Source organism: Castor canadensis, chromosome 12, assembly GCF_047511655.1.
Source record: "Castor canadensis chromosome 12, mCasCan1.hap1v2, whole genome shotgun sequence".
Lineage (NCBI taxonomy): Eukaryota > Metazoa > Chordata > Mammalia > Rodentia > Castoridae > Castor > Castor canadensis.
In genome coordinates, this window is record NC_133397.1 from 9,236,313 (window position 1) to 9,256,179 (window position 19,867).

Consider the following 19,867-nt stretch of genomic DNA (forward strand, 5'->3'; position numbering starts at 1 on the left):
CTCTCCCCCCTTCCCTCTCCTCCCCTCCCCTCCCCTCCCCATAGTGCTGGGGATGGACTCCAGGGTCTCACGCTTACCATGTTCTGACTGCTCATCGGTGACTTCAGGGGTCACCTCATGGACTGCCTTGGGTCTGGGGTCTCATTTTCCTATCCACATGTGAGGCATTTGGGCAAGATGACCACAGACATCACATTGGGGTCAATGTGGGGTTTCAGACCAGCCACTGAGACCTGCAGTGGGGTGAGGAGGGGAGACCAGGTCTACCACAGCTGTCATGGCTCTGGCAGCTCCTGGGTGTTTGGGTCTTGCTCTGTGCCAGGCAGCCGGCTGGCATTTTGTACTATCGCTTCTACTCCTAACAAAACCTTGCAATGGAAATGTAGTTGGCTGTGTTTCAAGGATGAGCTAATGGAAGCCTGGGAGGTGAAGGACCTGAAGATTACGGAAGTTCGAACCTAGGGCTCTGGACTCTCCTTCCTGTCCTGCTTCTTCTACTTGTGGTTATGGAACCTCCTCCCTCTCTTCACCTTCCAAATTCCAGATGCATGGCTGTGTGTGGCAACCAGCTGAACTTGGAATAGATCCTTCATTTTCCAGAGCTTTCAGGATTCACTTGCAGTGAATCTTAAATGCAGTGTTTAGGTTACTTCTAATCAGTGAAAGAGCATGCTGATTTTGTTACAAAATTAGGCAATAAGTAATCGATTCAGCCAAGAAATTTAATAAATAATCCTTTACGCCATTTTAGCTGAGTAAGTATGAAGAATCGTGATAATAACAAAATAATAAAAATAATAGCAACAAAAGTGACCCTTTGGTAACTACCCACCCTGGTGTAGGCATTAGTTCAGGGGGGGCTCTATATTTGATATCAGGAAGGCAGTAGTGAACACGCATACTGTGTTTTACTAGTTCAAAGAGCTTGCCCAGCCTGTGCAGTTCTGTGAAATGGAAATTACTCTGACTAATGCAGGAGCCTCCTGGCTCTAGGCTCCACCCCTCCAGGTGGCTTCCTGCTTCTCAGAGCCCTTGTACCTCTTTGGGGGTCTGGGTGGACTGCATCAGCCATGACCACATTGAGTCTGACCCTCTGTGTCCTCCCCCATGCTGGAGCCCTGAAACCGTGGAAATTGTTCCTTAGTTGTTGTTCTTACCACACTGGCTTTGAAGTGGGAGGGAAGAGGGCATTTCCTGTGTTTCCTGAATTGTTTGGAGGATTCTGGGCTTTTCCTAATTCTTTCATTAACTCTTAAACTTGTGTTGTACTGCTTCACTTTCTATGAGGTTTTTGAAGACTTTTCCCCAGGAGGGAATTATAACCTACAAAATGGAAAGCCATTTGTTGGACAGATTGTTTTCAGAGACCCCAGATGCTGTCTGGTGCATTTCTCCTAGGTCTTCTCTCTTCTGACAGGGTAGACTACGACCTCTTCCTGGCCTCTGCCCACTGTGGCCCCAACCCCCTGTCCCTTGGCTGCTCTCCAAGTCTAGTTCCCCAGACTTTCCTCTCCAAGGATTCTTGGCAGTTGGAATTTTTATTTCCTTCAGGAAACTCCCTACTCCTTACAACTTGGCTTTGCCCCTCAGCTGTTCCTCCTCATTCACATGTCCGGGATACCCAAGTCTGGCACTGGAATGTTCCCCAATCTTCATTTTTGTACCAAGCACACAGTGGCCCATGTGGCTCTTGAGCAACACAGGCCTAGCAGTCCACGCCTGATCTTCCCGGTCCTCACCCAGCATGGCTGAAGCTGCTGGGTGAGCAGAAGGATCCAAAAGGTCCTTCTTTACATCTTGGCTAGCCACTCCCTTCTGGGTGGCTGTTGCTTGAACAAGAACGTACATAATCCTTCAGAGAACAAACAGTCATTTTCCAGGACAGTGTAATCTAAACCCAAGCTGAGAGTGAAAGGAAACAAAACATTCTTTTCAAAGCCAACATAAACTAGCGAGATTTGGCTTCATCACATGTGATGATGAGTTTTTTTCTTAGATCTGCCCCATTTCAAATCACTGCATGTCATACTAGACTCTCTGCTGTTCCTCTGACCAACCCCAAACCTCACTGAAGGTGTTCTCAACAACACAGAGAAATCTTTGTCCTAAAGGAAAATCTAAATTGTTTGCCTTTACCATTGATTGGCCAGAAACTGCCATTTCTCCCCAAGCTCAAAGCAGGACCAAATCCACTTTCTTTTTTCTTATTTTCTCATGGAAAAAAAAAAAATCTAAGTATACAAAATAAAAGAGAATTTGTTAATAAACCCCATACATACATTTCCCAGAAAAAAATTAGTAACCTGCGGACAATTCTGTTTTATCTGTGCTTCTCAAACATCTTTTTCCTCTGCTGGATTATTTTAAAGCATATCTCAAGCATATCCTTTCATCTCCATATACTTTTGTATGTACCTCTAGAAGTATTCCTTTTAAAAAACCGTAGCCATACCTACACAAAAAAGTAATAGTAATTCCTCATATTTATTTATTTCTTTGCAGTGTTAGGGATTGAACCCAGGGCCTTGAGCAAGCTAGTTAAGTGGTCTACCATTGAACTAACCACCCCCCACCCCAGCCCTAGTAGTTCCTTTTTATCTCAGTTGTGCAATTAGTGTTTGCTACAGTATGGATGCTGGTATCTCCCAAGATTCATGTGTTGGAACTTCATGCCCAATGTGATACTATTGAGAGGTGGGGCCTTTCGGAGTTGATGAGGTCGTGAATGGGATTAGTGCCCCTATAAAAAAGGCCTGAGGGAGCTTCCTCCTCCTTTCTGCCATGTGAGGACACAGCAAGGATGCACTACCTTTGAAACAGAGAGACAGAGCCCTCATCCAATACTAAATCTGTGGGCATCTGACCCTGGGCTTCCCAGCCTCCAGAGCAGTAAGTTTCTGTTACTGTTCTGTTATAGTAGTCCCAATGGACTAAGACAGTTTCTCCTGCTGTTTCACTAATATGTTTAAAATATGGTGTGATTGCTAGAATCAGGATCCAAAGTAGGTCCATGTACTGCATTTTACTGAGTCTCTTTTGCTTCTCTTGATCTGCAACAGTTTTTCCTTGATATTTACTTGTTGAAAACACCAAGTCATTGTTCTCTTTGAATTCCCTACTTTCTGGATTTTGCTGATTGCATCACTGGGTTCTTTCTTTCTTTCTTTAGGTACTGGAGATTGAACCCAGAAGCCAGCCCTCTACCACTGGAGTCATGTTCCAGTCCTTTTTTTGTTTGTGTTTGTTTTTTAGATAGGGTCATGCTGATTTCACCTCCAATTATTGATCCTCCTGCCTCTACCTCCAGAGCAGATGGGATTACAGGTGAGAGCCATCACGGCTGGCTCTGGGTTATTGTTTGTTCTGTACCTTTGACCCTGTATATTCAGTAAGCCAGAAGTTAGATGTAGAAGCTTGATCAGATTCAGGTTCAAGGTTGGGCTGGAAGATGTCTGGTAATCTCCAGCAGGATGCATCACATCTGCTTGTCTCTCTGTAAGATGTTAGACTTGGCCTGTCGTTCAAGTACTGTCAACCTATCTACCCACTTAAAACACACCCCCCCCCCCGCCCCGCTAATCTTTCACCATTAGATTGAGCTACAGTTGACAGTTACTGCCAGATCCCTGGTTGCATAGGGATTACAAAATGATGCTATCCTGATTTACAATTCCTTCTTCACTTGTTGCCTGAAGTTCTTTCCTAAATGACTTTTTAATCATCAACTATTTGGTTACCCTAAAATGTAGTTCATATTAGAGAGGCAGAAGTAGCTCTTGGTTCTTTCTCTCTATCTACCAGAATAACTAGCTGGTTTCCCGACATCCTCCAAAGCTGACTACCGAGTGTCACTTTCTGCATTTTTTCTTACTATAATGAATGTATGGATTTTTCACATTTCAGTGTGCTTAGTCTAGTGAGGTAATTTTTCTTTCTGGTGTTCAAATTGCCCTAAGGCCCTGCAGGCCCAACCCTGGCAAGAGTGTAGGCTCAGGGCTTGGGGCTCACCTTTGCCAAACAGTCTTTTGGAGAACAAAGCCTTTTCCCTGGTGAGTGGCCACGGGGAACCAGGAGTTGATGAAAAGGCATCAGAAGGTCAAGGTCACACTGTCCATTCTCCAGCAAGCATTTTTGTACGGCTCACAGCATTTTTATTGTTGCACAATCTCTGTCATTTTCAGACGTGTAGAAAAGTTAAGTTTTCCCCCAAACGATGTAGCCAGTAGGGCAAGGAAACTTGCATGTTTCCTAAAGCTCTTTGAAAGAATGTAGTTCGAGCTTTTAGGATAGAGGATTGTTAAAGGTTACCCTGCTTTGGGGAGGTGCTGGGGATTGAAGTGGGTAGCCTGGCTTGGGATGTCTGGCCCATCAGCTGTTACAGGACTCAGGTGCTCAGTTTCACTAGCCCTGTGTGACAAAGGGGAGAAGACTCCTTATTTCATGAGGCAGTTGGAAGGTTCCAGCAAAACAGGCTTGTGCCTGGTGCATGGGAGGTACTTTCACGTGTGAGGTCTTAAGAGTCCTTTTAAGAAAAGAATGAAACTCAGGAGACATTTTTATGTGGCTTAACTAATTTTATGTTTGAGTTAAGCAAGTATAATTTAAGATTTCTAGGCATAAATAATCAGGTCAAAATGACCTTTCTGCAGCTGCTGGAGGGTGAAGGCACCCACATAGAAGAGCATGGCGGGTCCCTGAAGCTCACCGCCTGCCCAGGCACAGAGGGTTTGGCCAAGTGGAGCTTCTCTGTTCTTGAGCTACAATGGCAAGTTTGAAAGTGGGTTGGTGGGATGGCTCAAGTTGTACAGTGGCTGCCTAGCAGGTGCAAGGCCCCAAGTTCAAACCCCAGTACTGCCAAAAAAGAAAAAAATTAAAACAATAGGCCTTATTGGGCCTGATTGTTTTCCTGTCTGCTTTCATAAACCAGTGTGTAAGCAGGCAGCCTGCAGATTGACCCAGTACACCTGTCCTCTTTCAGTGGTCCCCCGTTGGGGGCAGGGGTCTGTTAGGATCCACAACGCATCTCTCTGTAGGAGTGGGAGGGTGGGTGTCTCTCACCTGGTCCCAGAATGGGGAGAGGAGGGACTCTGCAACCCTGGAGGGATTGCAGTCTGAGAGATGGAGGATGGGATCTTGGGAAGGTCCTTCTCAGTAGCTCTGGTCATTGCAACTCATTTGTCCAAGAGCAGCCTTCAGGGTCTTTGCCACATTCAGACTCTGTTAGCTGCTAGTGCAGTGCTGGGGTCATAGGGACCTCCTTAGCTGATAGGATTTTCTCTTTTTTCTGAATTTCTGTAGCTCTGGATTGGAAGTTCATTGTGATTCCCCAGGAACTTAAACAGGAGCATCCCACTTCCTGGTCATTCTAGGTCGACAGTTCTCAGTATTGCCAAAAAAAAAGAATAAAGGCCGTGGCCTCCTTGTAATAATTCACTTTTATTTAGTGCCACTTCTCATGATATACTTTCCCAGGCCTGGTCTTTCACATACTGGTACTGACATACTGACAGGGCAGTCTGGTTTGGTAATTCCGGCTACCCTCATCTGGTTATAGTGGTACCGGCAGCATCAGCACAGTCTGGTTCACTCACTCCAGTTTTGAGTAATACTCTGGTGGGAGCTAAGCTGAGCTCAGGGGCTGTAGAGCTGAGTTGTGTCCTGGCCTTGGCCCTAAGCTGGTCACAGCCTGGGGTGGGGCAGATGAGTCTCTGCTCTGACGGAATAGGAGCGGGATCAGTGTGGCAAAGACTGGGGGAAGAGTCTTCTTGATTGGGAGACTGGACCAGGTGGGATGGAGTTGGATCTGTACCACAAAAGGCAATGAAAAATGTGTCCCCAAATCCTGGGAGCAGGAGATAGATGATTACCAATGGCCAAATGTGTATATGCCAGATATTGGAAGAGCTTGCTTGTGTGCAGTTCTCATTCGCTCCTTTAAGCAATTCTGCAGTGAAGGTGTTGCCATGTTACCTATTTTATATATGGGGAAACTGAGATGGGAGAGAATTAGTTTCCCAAGATAGTGACTGCATTGTTGAACTTGGAATTCACCAACTAGGAGGCTCTGACTCCAAGTCCTGCACTCTCCCCATCTGACCCCTTGGTTAACAATCTCTACCATACCACATCACATTTCTATTATTTACATGTTAGTGAAGTGTCCTTAATTACTTTTTTTGGGGGGAGGGTTGTCCCTCAGCAATGTTTCTTAAAGGGGAGAGGGGCACAGATTGTAGAGGGTTCATTAGAGGGAAGGACTGGAATGAACTCCTTGGAGATTTCTCTGGGTCTGGGAATGCCACTGAAGGCTTGGGACAGCCCAGGGACTGAGGGACACACTTTTGCTTCCTTCCTGACTCAACCTGTACCCTCTCTGTGGTAAGTCCTTTGCTCCCTCCTCTGTGTTACGCTATTATCATGATTTAGCAATGGCGTTTTTTTCTAGTAGATTGTGAGTGCCTCTGATGTTCAGCACAGGTTCCATCTGTCTCTCTATCTTCAGGGGCTAGCAATGGGCTTGGCACAGGTAGGCACTTAACCATATGTTGAATACATCCATCCAACCATGTATCTGTCTCCCTATCCATCTATCCATCCATTTACCCATCCCTCCATCCTTCCATCCCCATCTAGCCATTTATCCATCCATACATCTAGACACTCACCCAGCCATCTATTATCCATCCATCCATCCACTCATCCTTCCATTCATCCATCCACCCACCTATCCACCCTCCCACCCACCCACCCACCCAATCTTTCATTAGATGTTCTCTGAACGTCCAATGTACAGGAATAATGACAGGTGATGAGGTAACAGAGATTGAATCTGATACAAAGACATGCTTTCAAAAAGCTCAGAGTCTAGAGGTAATGAGAAGAAAATGTAAGTAGAAAAGAAAGAATGATGATTATCTCCGAGCCTAACTCTCCCAGAAGAAATCAGGGTTTTTTTTTTCCTCTTATTTTAAATGAAATAGCTGTAAATATGAAAACCTCTCACCCCCTGTCCTGATTCCATTGTCTCCCCCATGGGGGTGTCCTCCTTCCTGCACCATCTGGCTCCTTGTCTGCTGGAAGCCCTGTGAGATACAAGGCTCTCTGTGGGGGCCTGAGTACAGAGGGAAGGGCAGGGGGCATTGACCTGGTGGCTTCAAGGTGGCCACTTCGCTATCCCCTCCTGTGTCTCCTAGGAGGATTCTGCCTAAAAGGACTGAGCAGATGTTCTGGAGCCAGAGTGATCACTCATTAGCCAGCTCTCTGGGGATGGGAGGTGACAGCACATTCTCTGGGAGCAAGGCTGAGTCCTTAGACATTATTCTTGATCAGCTTATGAGGGTTTTGTGAAACATTCACACTTCTGGCGACGGGAATTCTTTCACCTCCTCTTAGCTTTGTGAGAGAGGTCCATGTGGAGTTGCCTAGAGAGGCTGGTTTCGCCATACAGGATGGCATATTGGTCATACATTGTAGCACAACCAAAGAAAGACTCATGAGAGCACAGTGTCTTATCATCAAACCCGAATCTAGGCATTTAGAGTGGAAATGTGTCGCCAGCCTATCTTGCAGGACATAATGAATAACATATGAATAATAGGAATAAATACTCTCTGTGCCTTATATCTCATCTTTAGAGTTGGACATCCCACTTTCTGCTGGGGGTCTCCCAGAGCATATATCCAAAATGAATTCAGCTTCTTCCCTAGTGCAGACCCTCCTGAATTCTTTGATGCCACACTCTGAAACTTGGGGATCTGCCTTTGTTTCACAACCAGGTAATTACCAAGTGCTGTGGATTTCGTTGTTAATCCTTTGTGTGCATGTGTGTGCGTGTGTGTGTGCGTGTGTGTGTTTGTAGGGGATTCAGGGGGAAAGGCAGTCTATGCTCTTCTTTCTCTCCCTATGACTGCTGTGGCATGGGTCCTTCCAAGTCTGGGTTGTTATAATGGGCTCCTTCCAGGGCTCCATTGCAAGTCACATTCCCACCAATACTTTCTAGAACACAAATCTGGTCATGTCTCGCGGAGACCTCAAACCCTGCTGTGGTTTCCTGTGGGGACATTGGGAACTAATAGGTTACTTTCCCTTCCCCCTACCCAAGTCCCAGCTGCATACATAGTCCCAACAGATGGAGATCCAAATCCCTCCTTTATCACTGCTGAGGTTAAGGTGTGAGGGCCAAATGGTCTTGCTAATGTTCCCTGCCCCCAGGATGGATGTTGAGCTGTGCATCTGAGGGAAGTCCAGCTCGATTTACCTAGGCAATTGCCTACATTGTAGAGGAAGAGGCACAAAGTCTCCATGCTAACAGGCTTTGGCTGAAGTAGCTCTTCCTGCAGGGGAATTGAGACATGGCTGGCTGTCTTCTCCTGATCGAGATAGGTCTATACTCCTCCATGGGTGGGGTGTGGTGAGTGCATGAGACTGGCAGCATTGCTTTGGGTAAGCCCTTCTGCCCAGAAACAACAGAGGTAGAGCAGAGGGTTTATTCTACCACCATTTATTGGATCAAGTCCAAAGTTCTTAATGTGCAAAATGCATGATTTGACCCCTACTTATGTTGCCATAATATGGTCATATTTCTGATAGGTGTAGGCAGTGGCCCCATGGTTACCCAGATGAGCAAGGCTGCTGGTAAAGAATGGAGCCATCCTTGGCAGCTCCTCCTCCAAGGTCAAGTTTGCTTTCTTGCTCTTGGTCTCCCAGCAGCACTAGCCTGTGGCCTTTCTCTGAGTTCATGCTGCCTGTCACTGCCTGAATGGCCTGCTCCTGCCTGCTGTCATCTTGCTCTTTCTGCCCTCACAAGGCACTTGCCATAAGGGCTGCCTTTTGTGACTGCCTCCCAGCTCACTCGGGTGCCTTTCCTTAAGAAGGGATGGGTTCATAACCGGAACAAGTTCTAAGATCTGAATGTATGTGAACAAAATGACTTTGGCAGGAGGCCTTTCCAGGTCATGCTTTCTGACTGGAGGTTAAGGGCCATGTAAAGGGATGCTTCACGATGCTGGGTGCAATCATTCAAACTCCTCTAACTCTTACTCCTGGCCCTTTCCATAAACTCCACTAGCACCTAGTCCATGCCTCCCAGCCTGGCATTCCACCATTTTCTGTCTGGTCTTGTCCCCCAAGTGTGCTGATCTCATCTCCTCAAAATATTGAGAGCATGTAGTAACTACCTCATGTGCAACGCCTGCGTCCCTTTCTCAGACTGCAGAGTTTGGCCCAGGCTGTGTCTTGACAGGTGTTTGTGGCAGTCGCTGTACCACTGAAACCTGGACCACCCAGCCCTGTCACACCACCACACTTTATGAAGACCATCTGATACAACTGGGCCAGTGCCCACTCCACGTGACTGCAGTGAGATTGACTTTGAACAGTAGGCATTGACTGGTGCCAAGCTCTTTGCCAGGCCCCTTGTCATGTCCTCATGCATTAGACCCCATCTTTACCCTCCAGGGTTCCAGGGTCAGCTGGTGAGACAACTGTAAGTGCTCAGTAGAGATCCCCATGGGGAGGGGAGATTCCAGGGATTTTCATTTTGCCTGGTTAGATGCCAAGGATTTTGCCTGAGGGACTTGAGATATCCTTTCAGGACTGCCACTGTCATGGAGCTGGCAGCAGTGGGTTAAGGTGACAGTGTGTCTGGGTGGGAGGTTGCCTTCAGTCCTTGGTATGGGAACCTGTGGGTGTCCTGTTCTCTCAGCAGCGTGACACTGTCCATGTCTTCCTGTCTGCTTTGCGTCCCTCAGTTTCAAAGCAGGGACATTGGCCCAATGATTCCTTCCTTGTCATTCCCTCTCACTTTCTCCTCCCTCCTTGGCAGGATGCAGACTTTGGTTTGCAAGTGGATGTGGGCAGGGAATTTCCATGTTGGTAGAATCTGGAAAGTCCTTCTGATAGAGAAAGAGGTTATTTCAGGGTGTGGGTCTGCTAGGGCTGCCATGATACATCAGAACAGGTGACTGGAGCATCAGACATTTCTCTCACAGTTGTAGAGGCTGGAAGCCCAAGGTGAAGGTATCATAAGGGCCACATCCCTTGTAAGGCCCTAGGGAAGAGTGTGTTCCAGCTGCTCTCCCGGCTTCTGGCGCTTTCTTGGCTTGTGGCACCATAACTCCAGTCTTCACATGGTACTCCCCTGCGTCTGTCTAAATTACACCAGTCATACTGGATTAGGGGTCCACCTTACTCCACTGTGACCTCATTTTAACTAATAACTCCTGCAATGGCTTTGCTTCTGAGTAAGTTTGCAGCAGGAACTTTAATAAATGGATTTTGGGGAACAGAGTTCAGCCCATCACAGTTGCCTTCTTGACTTGAAGGTGCTTTAGACTGTCAGGTGGTGACATAGGAGAGTGTTCCTGGGAGAGGTGGGAGTCCCCTCAGGACATCTGGTGGCTTGTTCTACTTTTCCCAAGGTGTGTTTCATCTGTGATTCATTTCATCTGGTCAGAAGCTTGGTTCCTGGGGCAAACAAGCATTTTTCATGGCATATGTTATCTCAGATCCCTTGTCCTAACCTGTTCCCCTATCCAGCTAACACTAAGGGCCTCCCCTAATGGCTTCCTTGGCTTTTGGCAGTTTTGTAGACTTAAGGGTTGGAATCAGGTGCTCTTCATTGACAGGAGAAGCTGACTTCAGCTTGGCTTTTGTCTCTGTTGACCAAACTTGAGGGAGTGATGACCAAATGCCTGAGTTCCTGGGAGTAGAGTTTGAGAAGGAATGGGGCATGGCCGGAAAGCTGGCTGGAATGAACTCAGTGCTCAATGTATGCCTCACTGGCGGGGAGCTGCCATACATATTCATAGTTCATATAGATAGACAGGTGAGTTTCTCCCCACTCTGAGCACCATCCAGGGTTTATGGTGTTCTCCTTCCTCATCTCCTTGGCCATAGCTTCCTTTTTCCTCCCAGAACCCTGGGTCTTGCCCTTGGCTTTCAGAATTACTCACCTGTCCCTTCTTCTTGGCAGTTTCCCTCCTTGAGCTCAGGGCTCATCCAAACCTGAGGTTCAAGTATAAATCTATCATGTGGTGGCCCTGGCCAGTTCCTTGTCCTCTGGAATAATCCCCATCACACACCCTCTTCTCAGGACCATGAGGGGGAGAGGAGAGCAGATGGGTGAGTGCCTACAGCTCCGTGGCTGCTGTGCTCAGTGGGTGTTGATTCCTTTGCCACTCCCTCTGCCACTCCCTGCAGGGTCACTCTGCTCTCCCAGGCACCTGGTACCTACTGTCACACAGGTTCCTTGTCAAACCCAGGCAATGTGTGCTGTGGAATAGACAGGCACCCTTTACTATGTTAAAAGTCTGTTATTTCTCCAAGAACATTTTCTATTAATAAAACCTGTGCATTGACAAGTTTTTTTCTGGCATAAGTTATGACTTTGTTCAGTGAGTGAGTAACTTTTTCCAAAATTTCTTTATTATATTTGAAAATGTTTTTCTACTTGTTTCTCATTTTGGAAATCCCCAAAAGGTCATGGTTCCCTGCAAACTCTTATAAAATAGCTGCCATAGGATTTTGTTAGAACCTTTTGGGCATGTGGAAAATATATTATTTTAAGTGACTTTTCCTTGACATTTCTACTTTGTGAATTGTTTCCTTGGATGACAGTAGAGCAGGTTGACTAAAGTTTTGAATCAATCAAACCTTTGATTCTACTTTCATTTTTTGCGTGCAGCCTTAGTTTCTTTATCTATAAAAATGTGACCAAGTAGTCACCTTACCCATTGGTTATTGAGACTGCAGTGAAGTGTTTTGTATTTTGTAACTGCCAGGTACAGGGTGATTTCCTAGAGCTGCCATCACTATCCAAGGATTCTTCTATAGATCCATCTTGTTTTATATAGCAGTAATAGATCCAGCCCAGGCTAATGGTCTGTTTTAAATGTGCAAATACAATTCTTATCTCTATTATGTTTAACAGCTAGGAGTGAAACATTTAGGAGTAATTAAAAGATGTTGGTAATTTCACAAGACCCAGAGAGTTTTCCAGGGAGTGTTTTTCTTTCTTTTTTTGTCCTCCCTTACCTGTACGTATTTTACTAGCTATGGTGGTTTAGTGCTTGTTCTTGAAAAGCAAAAGAAAAAAAGAGTTGGTAACTCTAACAAATCAGTACATGCACATTTAATTACCGGCAATCACTCTTTTATCTGTGGACAACCTGCTGAGAAAAGGGGCCTCTTTCCAGACAGGTGTCTGATGTCAAGGTCAGGAGGAGTATGAAAATCCATTTTTGGGTAGGAATTTATGACTTCACAATCATTGAAAGTTGAAAATGAACACATTAACATTTTTTAGGTAGAAGAACCTGCTCATTTAAAGATAAATTTGGGCTGATGGGATAATGAGATTATGTTTTCCTTTTTTTTGGTGGTACTGGGGTTTGAACTCAGGGTCTCAGGCTTGCTAAATATGTCTCTACCACTTGAGCCACTTCACCAGCCCCTCTCTTTCCTCAGAATAGTTGCTGCTCTTCTCGCTGGGGCTTCTCATTGTGTCTTACATACTAGAGATGCAGAAACCCAGGGCTGGGGCATCGACCACTGAGCGCCAGGGCGAGGGCAGTTAGAGAGGGCTGGGGCTTGATCAGGGCCATCAAATCCAGGCCTGGCCTCTGGCTGCCTCTTGTAGAGTGTCAAAGCTAAAACTTACAAAAGTAACTTGCATTTTGATTTGGGATCAATTTGAATAGAATTCAGGCAACTTCTCCAGGTCTGATATGTGAAGAGAGTGAAATGGAAGCAAAATGTATGCATTAAATGTGACTATTTAAGTGGAAAAAGACCCTCACAAGTGTAACATTCCTCAACAGTAGAGATCCAACAAGTTCTGACAGAAATTCATCAATTGTTTGTTCTTTTAATCCCACTAGTAGGTTAGTAAGATTTGGAAATATAGCTGCCTGTATTTCTGGTAATAGGGCATTCAGATGTTACCGTTTGTTGAATTATTACAGGAAGGCTTTTGAACATTGTCAATGACCATCGTTAAAAGTCATTTTTAAGTCTTACATGAAGTTAGAAACCCCACCAGCTCTCTTCTGATTATCCTGTATTTTTCCGGTCTTAACCCTTTCACGTTCTATGGTGATTACTTCTTTCATTGTGTAGCACCCTCCCCCAAGTGACTAAAGTTCTGTGAGAACACGACCTGTATTTATCTTGTTTTCCTATTAGAAACTAAATGGTCAATGAAACACCTAATATATACCAAGTCCGCTTTTCAGCTCTTTTCATAGATTAGACACATTTTATCTTACTGTAGCCCTTTGAGGTAGAATATTAGATTCTTCTTGCTGCTGTGACAAATTACCATGAATTTAGGAGTTTACATCAGCAAAAAATTATTATTTTACAGTTCTGGAGGCCAGAGGTCCAGGTTGGCCTCACTGGAGTAAGTTTAAGGTGCAGGCAGGGCTGCTCTCCTTTTCTGATGACTCAAGGAAGAGAATCTGTCTTCTCACTCATTTGGGTCATTGGTATAATTGTTAGTTCTCCCCAGCTTCTGGAGGCTACCCACATTGTCTGGTTTTGAACCTCCACCTTTCTGGTGTCATTCCTCTTCCTCTTCTCTCTGGTCTCATCTCTCCCCATTTGAGCTAGAAAAGCCTCGCCTTTAAAGGACTCCTGTGATTGGTAATCCAGGATTCCCTCCCAATCTCAAATCTGTTACCTTACCTCTACAGGGTTCCTTTTCCCAGCAAAGGCCACACATTTACAGATTCTAGGTACTAGGGCATGGCCATTTTTGGGGGACCTTTATCCTACTTGCCATAAGTAGATACCCACTATTTTCATTCTACAGAGGAGGAAAGTGAAGTTGAGAGATGAAGTGATTTTTCTAGGTCACACAGTTAGCAGGTAAATTTCTGATGCTGACAGGCTAATGGTGGTGTATTCACCGGTGTTATCTTGACCATCTGCTCAGCCAGGAAGCTGAGTACTGGGCACGCAGTGGAATCCCTGGCATTCACCCAGGGACAGCTGGACTCATGCTGGTCTCTGTTCTTATGACACAGTTGAATTCAGAGTATGTAAGTCACTAAAATTTTAAAGGAAGAACAGTCGTGGCCCGTGCAGACATCTGTCTTTGCAAACTTCATTGGGTTTGCAAGGTTCCCTTGCTGTAAACTCAGCTGCTTCACTTCTCATCTCAGACCCCTTAACCTCAGTCAGGTTTCTCTCTCAGCCACACAAGCCTCTGCCTCATCCTCAAGGAGCTCATTCATATTCCTGAGTCATGTAAATAAATCTCCTTGGACACTTGCTTGAAAATCTTATGAAGTGCTGGCATTGATACTGCTTTTATCTTTGTACTGCATTTAGGCACTGTTGTCCCAGGTTTTCCCTGAGGTGACCTATGGTACTCTCTGATCTAACCTGGCTATATCATCTCTGGTTTTCTTGGTCTTTCAATTCCCAATATGGTGCCATATACAGGAAGTCTCTAATTTGTGCCTGGGGGAGGAGAAGGAGCAGAGACCACTCCTGGGAGGTCTACAGAGCTTTGTCACTCCCAAGTTGGAGGGTTCAGTCCATCTCTCTGTGTTATTTTCATGATTGGACTTTTAAGTAGATTTTTTTTTTTACATGTTAACATTAATGCTAATTTGAAGTCAGTTCCATGATGGAAATTAACAGGGTAGCTTGTCCAGTGAGTGGGTGCTTTTTAATCCTCTGTCTTTGGGAGAGGATCACAAAGTCTAACTCTGCTGAGCCCCCCATGGCCGTCAACTGAGTATAGTGGTCTGATCTGTATCTCTTGGTATCTTGGGGAAGGGGTTCCAGGACCCCTGAGGTTACCAAAATCCATGGATGCTGAAGTCCCTTATTTGAAATGGAATAGTATTTGCGTAGAACCTCTGTATGCTCTCTTATATTCTTTAAATCATCTTAAAAGACCTGATTCAACATAAATGCTATGCACATAGTTGTCAAACTATCGTTTAGGGAATAATGACCAGGAACAAAGTCTGTACATGTTCAGCACAGACACACTTTTTTTTTCTGGAATATTTTCCTTATGAGGTTAATTGAAACATGGATATGGGACCTGTGTATACAGAGGCCACTTGTACTGAGTTTTACGTGGGACTCTACACTGGGCACTGGGCTCACAGCAAGAACCTAGGGCATGTGATCTTTGCCCTCCTGGAGCTTTTGGCTTTGAAGGGGGAGGCCATTGAACATGTGGCTCTTATATCCCTGACAGGTGTGGCCCATCTTCTGCTTGAGCAAGTTCAAGTCCACGAGTACATCACCATGGCTATAGCACATTTCCAGTGGGGTGCAGGACACAGGCAGACCCACCGGGGGATGCTCTTGCCCAGGAGCAATTAGTGTGAGCATTCAGGACAGTGTTTCTACTGCAGCAGTGTCATTGCGAGTAGACGGACCGAGGGCTATAGCACAGAGATGAGGCCTGTTACAGAGGAAGAATCCAGTTAGGTTCCCTTCCTTCTTCCTTTCCTATGCAGGCATGAAACAGAACTTTTCTTGTCTTCAGTACATTTTATCAGGGTTCATAAAATGCTCCCCATCAATCCTATACACATTGTCTGACACCTTCCAGCTCATAAAAGTCATCAGTGGATTCTATCTTTTAACTAATTGCTGTTGGTCTCTGGATATTGTTTGTAGAAGGGCCACAAAAATTTGTTTCTTTGAACATTAGCACAGATGTGGACTTCGTAAGATGTGTCTCTCCTCCAGCACAGTAAGTGGGCATCCTGTCCTGACTCAGAACCCTGCAGAGTTCTTCCCTTACCAACCTTGGGCTCCATGGATGTTTTGGACAGATGTCTGGTGTCATAAGCAGAAGCCCTGATATTGTGATTCAAATGAAATGGGAAAGACAGAAGGACCTGCAAACAGCCCTGACATTTTCACTCCCTGACCTATCTCCTTCCTATTCCAGAATATTCCTACTCCAGATGCACAGCAAGTGTCACTTCTCAGACCAGCCTCAGGAGGCCTTAGCCATTTCTTTGCCCCAGCTGCCTCCTGCTGCCGAGCTCAGTAGCCTGTGTGGTCTCCAGCCCAATTTAGACTGACCCATCTAAATTGGTTCAAGGTGCTTGACACAGAACACCATCTGCTCTGGGTGGGAAGGTTCTTGCTGACACACAGGGAAAGTCTTTCCTTGGGGCTCAGATGGTCTCGGCACAAGAACTCCTTATTCACAGGGGATAACTATGAATTAATTAATTAATTTACTTACTTATTTTTGCAGTACTGGGGATAAAACTCAGGGCCTTGTGCATGCCAGGAAAGTGCTCTACCCCTGGCCCACCACACACACACACACACACACACACACACACACACACTAGTAGACATTGCATTTAATTTTGGTAGTGGAAATTTGTACCCCAAATAATGATATTATTGAAAATCCAGCTATAAAATTCACCTTTTCCTCTCTTTCTGCTGTCAATAGCAGGTGCTAGTCACAGATAACAAGGTAGACACACTTTGTAAGGCTGGGTTATGACCTCGGAAGGTAGTAGCTTGCAGCAGGGTCTGCAGGGGGTGGGCTGTGGCCGCTCTCAGTTAATCCAGATGAGGTCTAAATGGGTGGAGCAGTGTGAACTAGACATCATAGCCATGGAGGAGCAAGGCAGGGCTCTGAGGCTCTGAAGAACAAAGCCAAGGTCAGGGTGGCCAGTCAGCCTGTCCTGCAAGGGTGGCCGGATCAGCGTCTAGTGTTGTGGCCTGAGCAGAACAGGCAGATGCTGCCTATCTCATGTGTAGTCTCCCAAATATGGAACTGGAACAGGAGTTCCAGTTTCCATGCCTGCATAGAAAAGGAGAAGGAAGGGAACGTAACCGAATTCTTCTTCTGTAACAGGCCTCATCTCTGTGCTATAGCCCTCAGTCCATCCATTCACAATGGTACTGCTGTAGTGAAAATGCTACCCTGAGTGCATGCTGTCCCACTGCTTGGGAGCATGACAGATGTGCATTCAAGTCCCATATGTACCTCCTAGTGTGGCCTTGGGCGAGTTACCCAGTCTCTCTGGGTAACTCTCTCCCATTTGTCTCATTGGGCTGTACAAGGATGAAGTGAGGCAACATGGAGAATCCTGCGCCCTGGAGTGTTCTCTAAAATCCATCTGTGTGCCACAAATAGACCTTCTGCAGACCTGTAAAAGGCACTGTGATGTTTTTTGCATTTGCCTCCCAGTACCATGTCCTGTCTGAACATCCTCTTCTCCTTAGAAGGTCAGCATGACCTCGTCTGGGACAGCTTTGGCCTTGGTCTGTTTTGCTCTTATCGTTGCTTTTCAGGCTGTGCTTTCCAAAACACATCACTCATCTTCTCGTCATCACTCAACACACACTGGATTAGGCCGCCTGTGCAGAAAGCTCTGTCCACCCTCTCCTTCCTGCCAGACCCTGATTTCATTAGGACAGCAAAATAACCAGCTAAAAACTGGACTTCCTGGGCCCTTGGATGCTGAGTGGTCATGAGAGGAAGTTCTGGCCAGTGCACTGTCAGCAGGGCCCACTGAAAGGGACTTCTGGGTAAGCAGTGTCTTCCCGCTATGAGGGCCTGTCTTCCTTCTTCTGGTCTGGAATGGGACTTCAGTCTTCACCTTCCAAATGGCAGAAGGAGCTTGGTTTTGGAAGTCCCTGCAGACTTCTGGATAGCTAGAAGGACAGATCTCATTGGTTAAACCACTGGGATGGGTCACATACAACCTAACATGACTCTGGCTAGGTGGATGTCTTCCTGCCTTCATTCTGACATGACTATGATTTAAACACATTTTCTGAGCATCGTAACTGGTGAGGGTTACAATGAGCATGTCCTGATCCTCACGGGTGTCATTCGTGCAGAATGACATGCCTTTTAGCTTTCCTTGGGCCTCATTTGGGTTCCAACAGAGGGGCTGTGATCAGACAGAATTCTGCCTCTCGGGATGAGGTACAGCCATCACTTCCTGGGCCAGAGCTGCTGCATTTGGGGACAGAGCAGCCATGGGATGAAATGGGGCACCAGCTTTTGGGCACACGTTGTAGAATTGGTTTTGATCCATGCACCCAGATGTTCCTTGCCCTGCTTCCACTCCTCTTCTGCCTGGACCCAGCACCATTTCTTTTTTGTGCTCTGAGGTCTCCCACTGATCCTCAGCTGTAAAACTCTTCACTTCTGAGTCCAGCACTGTCCTGCAGCCAGGTGACTCTTTTCCCCACTGGTGGGTGGAGCTTCTGAAGACCTACTCCCTGCATGAAGGTAGCTGATCTTCTGTAGGGTTTTATTGAAGGTTTACTTTTATAAGTGCTAACTTAGGCCAGGTGTGGTGGTGCCATTCCTGTAATCTCAGCTACTCAGAAGTGGAGGCAGGAGGATTGAGAGCTTGAGGCCAGTCCCTACAAAGTTAGTGGACCCTGGACCCTATTTTAAAAAACAAAAACAAAAGGGCTGGGGGCATAGCCCAAGTAGTAGAGCGCTTGCCTAGCAAACTTGAGAAGCTGGGTTCAATTCCTAGGACTGCAAAGAACAAAAAAGTACTAATTTAGCTTGTTCTGGTAAAAAAAAGATCCATTGGGACTGAGTTTATGTGGATTAATTACTGATATAACCCAAGTTTTAAAACTTAGCATATATTAACTACAAAGTGAGAGGACTTGTTGTGATATTTCCATACATGAATATAATGTACTTTGATCAAATTTGCCCTCTATTACTCTTGCTTTTCCCACTTTCTTTTTCACAATTTAAAAAATGGGTTTCATGATGACATTTCCCTTTGAGCAAGTGTCCTTCACACTTCATTCAGCTTTGGCACTTTCTTTACATCATTTGGCACTTCAGGAGACCATGTGGCTCAAGCTTTCTCCCTTTGTGTCACTAACTCCCTTATGAAGGGAGAATACAGTGTGGTGGGGATGGTCAGCTCTGGGTTTGGGAAGCTTGCATTAACATCCTGGCCTAGCTGTGTGAGCTTGGTTTCTTGATACCCTAAGCCTCAGTTTCCTTTCTTTTGTTTTGATGGTACTGGGGTTTGAACTCAGGGCCTAACGTTTACTAGGCAGACACTCTACCACTTAGCCATTCCACCAGCCCAAGCTTCAGTTTTCTCATTAGTAAAACAAGAATTGTGGACATGATTCAGTAAGACATTGCATACTAAATACTAATTGTATATTCTCTGCAGCTCTCTGCTTCTTCATCCCTTTTCTTGTTCTCTGTAGGCAACAACTTTCAAATCCTTTGAACTGATTTGTTTGGGTAATTATCTTGATATTTCTAAATGGCATATTTTGCTACTTGATTTTTAAAATGCTAGATAATATTTATTATCTTTCTGATATGGCAGATTAGGCTTTTTTCCTGTCTTTACACATGCCCTATTTCCCCACACAGACATACACACCTGCCCTCCACCCACACAGAACATAGTCATTTATGGTTTTCAGAGCTCAATTCAGTGCGTACGTCGTGGCCGTGAAAATGCTTTGACAGTTGAACCATGTAGTAGTGCCCTTAGTTTTCTTTTTTTTTCCCTGAATAGTTTTTTGTGTTCCTTGAGATTCGTAGCTGCTTACTTTTTGTATGCATGTATCACTATTATCTGGTGGTTAAGACAAAATGAGGAAGAGCTAAGAGGTAATTGCCCTGTTGTCAGAAAGGAAGAGGCATGCCAGTTCTTTAGGGAAAAGGATGTTTTTCCCTTGGCATTACATTTTCAAAGTAATTTTTGTTGATATAAGTTTGTGCTCAGAGAATTTTTTCTTGTTACTAACATTAACATTAGTTCATCTATTGGGGAATAGATTAACTCAGTTTGTATTATAGGAGGTCATGTTGGTTTTTGTAATTTAGGGGTTGGTGTGGTTGAGCTTGAATGCTTTC

General features: G+C 45.5%; 1 protein-coding gene across 6 annotated transcripts in view; it reads left to right on the plus strand.

The window, feature by feature from the left end:
- Positions 1-19,867, plus strand: part of Greb1 (growth regulating estrogen receptor binding 1) — a 137,818-nt gene that overhangs the window by 32,680 nt on the left and 85,271 nt on the right. The window contains exon 1 of one of the 6 annotated variants that reach the window (XM_074049182.1): positions 17,308-17,532. The exons of the other annotated variants lie outside the window; for them this stretch is intronic. The gene's annotated coding sequence lies outside the window, so the exon portion shown is untranslated. Of the gene's footprint in view, positions 1-17,307; positions 17,533-19,867 lie in introns of those variants that run through there. 6 annotated transcript variants of the gene reach the window in all.